Source organism: Macaca nemestrina, chromosome 10 (genome assembly GCF_043159975.1).
Source record: "Macaca nemestrina isolate mMacNem1 chromosome 10, mMacNem.hap1, whole genome shotgun sequence".
Classification (NCBI taxonomy): Eukaryota; Metazoa; Chordata; class Mammalia; order Primates; family Cercopithecidae; genus Macaca; species Macaca nemestrina.
The window spans coordinates 36,957,444-36,964,575 of NC_092134.1; the positions used below are offsets into that span (position 1 = coordinate 36,957,444).

A 7,132-nucleotide genomic window follows, 5' to 3' on the forward strand; every position below is an offset into this window, starting at 1 on the left:
GATCTACCATTTTTGAAGGCATTTAGAATTTCACAGAAGGTTACACACACGCACGCACACACACGCGCGCACACACACACACACACACAGAGCTAATTTTATTTACTGGGGCTGCTCTATAAGTGGCAAAACTAGAGTTTTCATGGTCTCACTGCCATGTTTCAATCCAAAGGCTGAATGACCTAATTCAAAGTGGCTATGAACAGCAGTAATCTTGAGCTAAAAATCAATTTAAAACACCAACTTCAAAGTTTGGACACTCCACTGATAGAAAATGAAACAGTAATAGGAGTCACTAAAGCGTACAAATGACACCTTCCTCTCCCTTCGTAGTTGGATAATTTCAAAGTATATTTTCAGTTTAACCTGGTTTCTCTTCTTTCATCATTTAACATTCTATTTTGATGTGTAGTGCCCTGTACTTCCTGTTACTACATCTTGATATTCTACTGCAAATCATGACTCATCCTTAAATCACAGAGAAACTCATCAAAATCCAGAATTTCACAGCACATAGGAACTCAGTCTTTCAAGAGGGCAGCATTCTTAGAACATTACTTGAACCACAGAGGACAAAAAAACACTGAACGAGTCCATGAAGAAATTATGTCAATCCATGGTTGAGCCAACACATTTATTAGATCAATAAATAGAAGCTCTATGTGATAATTTCAGTCTCAGTACTAATTATTAAAATGTGTTAAGTGATAGTTAAGTGAAAAAAGTTATAAAACAGTAAGTACAGTGTGCTTTCAATTAAAAATGGTATGTGCATGTGTGGATATACATAGACACACATGCATTTTTTTAAAACTGGACAATTACACATCAAAATGTAAACAGTGGAATTATGGGAGATGTCTATTTTTTTCATTGCAGTTTTCTGTATCTTTGTAAGGCAATTCACATGAATATTTTTTACAACAAGAAAAAAAAACAACCAACCTTTAGAAGATACTATTTTGCTAGCATGGTCTCAAAGTGTGTTAAAAGTCGATTTATACAAGCAAAGAGAAATTAAAGATAACTAAGACATAAAAAACTTTCACCTGAAACATACAAGAAAATCTGACAAAAATGGAGTCCCCTTCCCCTCTCATCTGTATATTTATGTACAGAACCTTAGGAAAGGGTCAGAAGAAGACAGTCATCTGGGCTCTACAGCCAGAACAAAGCCAGAATAGACAGCCAGCCCATTTCTTTGAAACTTTAATGAGACAGCTGGTACAGTGGTTCACACCTGTAATCCCAGCTACTGCGGAGGCTGAGGTGAGAGGATCACTTGAGCCCAGGAGGGCAAGGCCAGCCCTGGCAATATAAACAATTAAAAAAATAAAGTTTCATGAGAAGTCCAGGTCTGGGAAACACGGAGATGACTGAGTCATTCCTTAGGACTGGAAGGGAACAAAACTAACAATTAGTAAGCAGCAACTCACCCTCAGTGAAAAAAGACTCTACTCCAGGAAGTCACATTCTTGGATAGTTTTCTATGAAATGTTTTGGGTTGTCATCAGGTCATGTTTTGCAACATTTCACAGCACCATGTTGGTCTTCTGAATCAGATATATGAATATAATTGGGTACCACAGAACACACAAAATCCAGTATCTGACAGCTAAGAAGGGAATATTGTAATTTACATACACTGCCTGGAAGTCCTTTAAGACCAATTTCAGGAAAAGATTCAAGCTCCAAAAAGTTATTACAAATTTTAATATATGACCTCAGAGTTACATGTACTGTATATTAGCACTTTTGACTTATTTAATGTTTTATACAAGAAAAAGAGGAGGTCTTTAATAAATGTTTAGGTAACTTCAATCCTCAAACGGAGCTGACAAATTACTGCTCTCCCCTATCTGGACTACGCCATTCTGGTCTCAACAGCATTGGTACCAAGTGCATGAAGATGCTATACTTGCGGAGTTTCAGAGACGGCCTAATTCAGGACATAAAGGGTACACCATCACAATGTCACCATCCGTATGTCACTCTATTATTGCATGTTACTGACCAAAAAGAGAAAGAGAAAATTCGTGAATGCTATGTTATGTATGCGGCCCCAAAAGTACAGCTGATGACTTTTCAATGTCCTATTTGTTGACTGAAAGCATGTTAAAGAGCTTTCATCATCTTCATCATCATTAAATAAGATTTTTCTCAATCCACTATAGAAATGTTGGGCCAAAAAATTCTTTCTTCTGCACTGTTGACTGGTTAGCAGCATCTCTGGCCTCTACCCTCTAGAAGCCAGTACACCTCCTTAGTTATAACAACCAAAAACGTCTCCAGACATTGCCAAACGTCTCCCGGGAGGTAAAATTACTCTTGAGAACCATTGACATAAATGAACCTATGTGTCCCAAATAATTACTTACAAGGAGGAATTCTAAATACTTCCTTTTTTATTTAAAGGAAATGTACTCTGGAGAGTTTACAACCTCCATTCTTAAGGAACTCTCACGCAAAATATATGAGATCTTGTAAGTCTTTTTTCTTATCTATTATAAGTTTTGTTAGCCTACTCACAGCTTTCAATGCTACAATTTATTGAGCACCTACTCTGTGACAGGCATAGCATTAGGGACATCCTGTACTCATGTCCACTGACTCATACCCCAGTCGGGCTGTTTGGGCTGTTTTTAGGACACACTTTGCCACCGTAAAAGAACTGCCAACACCTTAAAAGCAACATGTCTTTGTCAATAAAGGGGCCCCATCGTTCCAATCAGGTTCCTTTTGAACCTTTTTAGTAATTCCACACATTTCTAGGCAACATTTACATTTTTTTTTAAACTTTTTTTTTTTTTTAAAGAGAGCAGAAGGCCTTTGCTATATTTGGTATAGAAAGACCATCACTTTTCAAACTCAGAGGGGTTTGTAGGCAGGATCATTACTGGAAACTCTAAGAACACTTATGGACAGTCTCCTTAACTGCCTGACCCATGTGCCCTCCTAACACAATTTGTAATTTTATCATCCTCATAAACTGAAACTCCTAACTGACCTTTTCCAAATAAATGGGTGCCATGGCGAGAGAGAAAGAAAAAGAGATCAGACAGTATTTTGTAAGGCTCACAAATGGATTTCAGCTCATGAATAGATGCCTGGAATATGCCCCACCCCCTCCCACCCCCAACGACAGCACAGATGGAGAATATGGGTGTGTGTTGAGCTGCTTCTCTCCCCCTACCCCTCAACACAGAGACACACGCGGGAAAGAAAAACCCGCAAATCTGAAATCCAAAATGGCCAAAGTGACTTCAAAGTTTTCAAGACATGTCCTGAAAAGGCTCGTTGGGCTGCTGCACCCCTAAGTAAATAAAGCCGTAACTTGTCTCGTTCCCCAGCGCCGGGCTTCCAGGCTGACAGTGGCTGCACAAAACCCCTCCTGTGCCGAGCAGCGGAAACTCCTAATGAGATTAGTTGGTGTGTGTGCAGACATTACTTAGCAATGACTAAGGGGGCTCTCTCTTCCTGCAGCAGCCAGTGGAAAATTCAAGGAACTTTTTCCCCCTGCAGCAGCAGAATCCCTTTAACCCTCTCCCCAGCCAACTCCAAAAACAACTCAGCCTCCCCCTTCCCCGCCACCCCCAGGCTGGAGGACTGGGGTGGGGGGAGTTAAAGACCGGCCAGGGGCTTTCAAAGGAGGGAGGGTAGGAGGGGGCTGGCGGGGAAGGGGCGGGGGACCCCTCGAACACTACAAAGGAAACTGTAAAAGGCACAAATACATAAACCTGAGAAGGAGCAAACCACAGTTTCTTTGTGAGCTCCTCTAGTGAGTCATTTTCAAGATGCTGTCTGCTGCCAGTTTCAAAGCGGAAGCGCATGGCAATTAGTCTTGCCGTTTCCAGACAAGCCAGAAACTCTCCCGACACTCGTTTTTTTTTTTTTTCTTTCTAAAAAGCCCCTTTGGCAGTTTCTGAAATAACATTTCTTGCTTCCACCTCCACCCGCCGCCTAACTGCAGCTTGTCCCTAGGATGATTCGGTTCAGAAAAGATAACAAAACCGAGACCTTTTATTTTTGCGTTTTAACTACTCCAAAATCTTAATCCCTCCTCCCCAAAAGTTACAGTAGCGTCACAGGCCAACAATAAGTTCGAAGGTAAAGAGGGATGGAGCGTGGAAGGAGCCCCAAGATCATTTCTTGCCCGGTCCTTCTCCAAAACCGTGCCCAGTAAAGACGCCGGCTTTTAAATGTCCGACTGGGCGTGCGCCTGGGGCGGTGACCTGGGCGGGGGTCACCTGCCAAGCGAGAGTGGACGCAGCCCCCAGCCCCACACCTTCGCGACTCATGCCCTCCACCGCCCTCTCCATCCCTGTCTTCCTCCCTGGATCCGAGCACCGGTGCCCTTTGCCCACTCGAGGGGAACCTAACTGAGGTCCCAGTTGGAAGGTCAGCGGTGGTCCAGCCTCCAGGCACTCTGCCTGCTCCGGCCACGGTTCTTCCCAGGGACCCGAAGTCTCGCCTTCCCCCGCTCCCCGCGCTGCCTGCAGCGGGGCCCTGAGCAAGCTCTCAGGGTTGTACGCCCGGCGCCCCTTCCTCTGGGCTCGCAGCACAGCCCCAGGGAGGTGAGCCGCGGGCGCAGGGTCCCCGCAGCCCCGGGCCCGGCGCGAGCTCGGGCGACAGCGGTGGCAGCGACGCGGGCGCAGGAGCATCCCCGGCGCCCCCTCCCCGCGGCCGGCCCTCCCGCGCGGACGCACCCCCACCCCCACCCCGGCCGGCAGCCCACTCCGCGGCGCCCCCCGCCCCACCCCCATCGCGCCCAAGAAAAGAAAGAAAAAAAGAAAACTCCACCAAAGAAACTTTGTAAGTGTCCGAGCAACAGGCAGAAGAAGCCCTGCTACCTACCCAGATGTAGGGGAGTCTTCTTCGGGGGGAATTTCTAGGAGGACCCGGGCGAAAGCCCCCGACTTTCCATGCTGACAGGCGTCTGCAGACGGTCTGTGGCTCTTGTAATGAGATCCTGATTTTTCCCCCTTTTTTTCTTTCTCTCGCTCCTCTTTTTTTTTTCCCCTCTGGTGTGTGTGAGAGCAGGAAGTTGGAGCAGTCAGGCCGAGCCGGCTCACTTCCTTTACTGCATTATTCCCCAGGCGGTGTGCAGTCTGTGTAAACAGGCTTTTCCGCCCCGCGCCGCGCGCCCCGGCCGCGGCTGTGCGCCGGGGCTGGCCGCCCAGGCCCGCGCCTCCCCCGCCGCCCCGGCCCCGCGCGCGCCCCGCACCGCCCCCACCCGCCCCGCTTCCTGCGCGGCCACCCCGGGGAGGAGCCTCCGACCCGCGGCGACTCAGCGCGGCCTCAGCCCCACCCCACGGGGAGGAGGGTCCGCCCGCAACCCGCAGAAGCCGCCGAGCTTCCCCCGATGCCGGGGATCCCTCCCCACCTCTCCCCCTGGGGGTCGAGCGCGCGGGGGCACCACGGCGGGGTCGTGCTCTGCGCAGTTGGCCCGGGAGGGGCGTCCCGAGGTGGGAAGGTGGCTGGACTCGCTGTTTCCCATCCGCCGGGATGGAAGAGTTGGGGGGCAGAGGGGAGTGGGGTTCAGGGTTTGGTTGCGCTGGGCAAAGGACTGCTTTTCCTGTGGGTGAGGGCACAGTTTCCGTCTGGGGTTGGAGATGGACACCGTTCCTGTCTGGGTTTTCAATGTTTTAAAAGGCAGCCCTCGTGCTAGCTCCAGCCTGTAATCCCAGCACTTTGGGAGACCGAGGCGGGTGGATCACCTGAGGTCAGGAGTTCGAGACCAGCCTGGCCAACATGGTGAAACCCTGTCTCTACTAAAAATACCAAAAAAAAAAAATCAGCCTGTTGTAGTGGTGGGTCCCTATAACACCACTCGGGAGGCTGGGTGAGAGAATCGCTTGAACCTAGGAGGCAGAGGTTGCAGTGGGCCAAGATCGCCCCATTGCACTCCAGTATGGGTAACAAGAGGGAAACTCGGTCTCAAAAAAAAAAAAGCCAGCCCTCAGTGTGGAGGGGGGGAGCGGGGGTGGGGGGGCCTGTGGGGAAAGGATAAGGAACCACAACACTGGAAGCCATGGAAATAACCAGTGCCCGCAGGGCCAGAGACTGAGGCTTGAAGGGAGGCTGTGTGGTCTCAGGACTGGTCTCCACACCTCCACATCCCTCAAGGAGGTCCCACCTCTGAGGACTCAGGCCAGGCTGATAGGAGAGCCCACCCATTGCCCCCACGAGGTGGGGAGGATGCCTGTTGAAGAGCCCCTCCCTTCCCAGGCCTGCGCCTCACTACTCAGGCTCCAGAACCTTACATTCCCATGCCGCCACTTAGCAGCCCAGACCCCTGGTTTTTAAACTTGACCCGAGGGGCTTGTTAAACCACTGGTGGCTGGGCCTCTCCTGGAGTCCCAGATTCACTAGGTCTGGGGTGGCTCCCAGCCCCGGCTAATGTCAGAATCACCTGGGGAGTGTTTTGACACTCACCAGCGATATAATCAACCCAGGCCAGTTAAGTCAGATTCTCTGGGGGCCGAGCGTGAGTCCTTTCAAAAGGCCCACATTCTAAGAGTTCCTCCACTACATTTGTTTCTATTTTTGCAATCTCTCCTGAAAAGATTATTTGTTTACGAATTTCTCACTGCGATCAACTGTGAGCTTCTAAAGGGCACGGGGTGTGTTTTACTGATTAGTTTCACATCCCAGCTCCAAGTGCCTATCTGAACACACAGGTGATAGGAATTTCCTTCGGGCATTTGCTTCAGGGCTCATGTGGGTAGTCCACTGGAAGGATGGGAGAATGCCCTCCAGACCTCTGAGAAGGAGTGGGAAACCTGTGGGGTGTAGGGTGGGGGCATGGTAGGAGAGTGGGGCAGAAGGAGAAGATATGGAAAAGAGGGCTGCTTATCAATGCCTGATTTCCCACAGCTAATTTTCCACTTTGGATATTATCCTTTTAATCCCCAGTCGTCGTCTTCTGTCACTCAGCAGAACACCTACAGTGTCCCTATATGATCCAGCTGTTGGACTGAGAGAATGTAAACTTATTATCCTCAGGGGAAAAAAAAAATCCACACAGTTAAGAACTCATGTTGCTTTGCTTTAGGAAGTATACGCCTGAAAGAAACTGGTCTGAAAAGGCTATGTTCTATATGATTCCAAACTATATGACGTTTTGTAAAAG

General features: G+C 48.7%; 1 protein-coding gene across 1 annotated transcript in view; it reads right to left on the reverse strand.

Moving 5' to 3' along the window:
• LOC105483661 (ETS transcription factor ELK3) overlaps window positions 1-5,186 on the reverse strand; it is a 79,792-nt gene extending 74,606 nt beyond the window's left edge. The window contains exon 1 of the mRNA XM_011744631.3: window positions 4,855-5,186. The gene's annotated coding sequence lies outside the window, so the exon portion shown is untranslated. The remainder of the gene's footprint in view (window positions 1-4,854) is intronic.
• Between the last annotated feature and the right edge of the window lie 1,946 nt (window positions 5,187-7,132).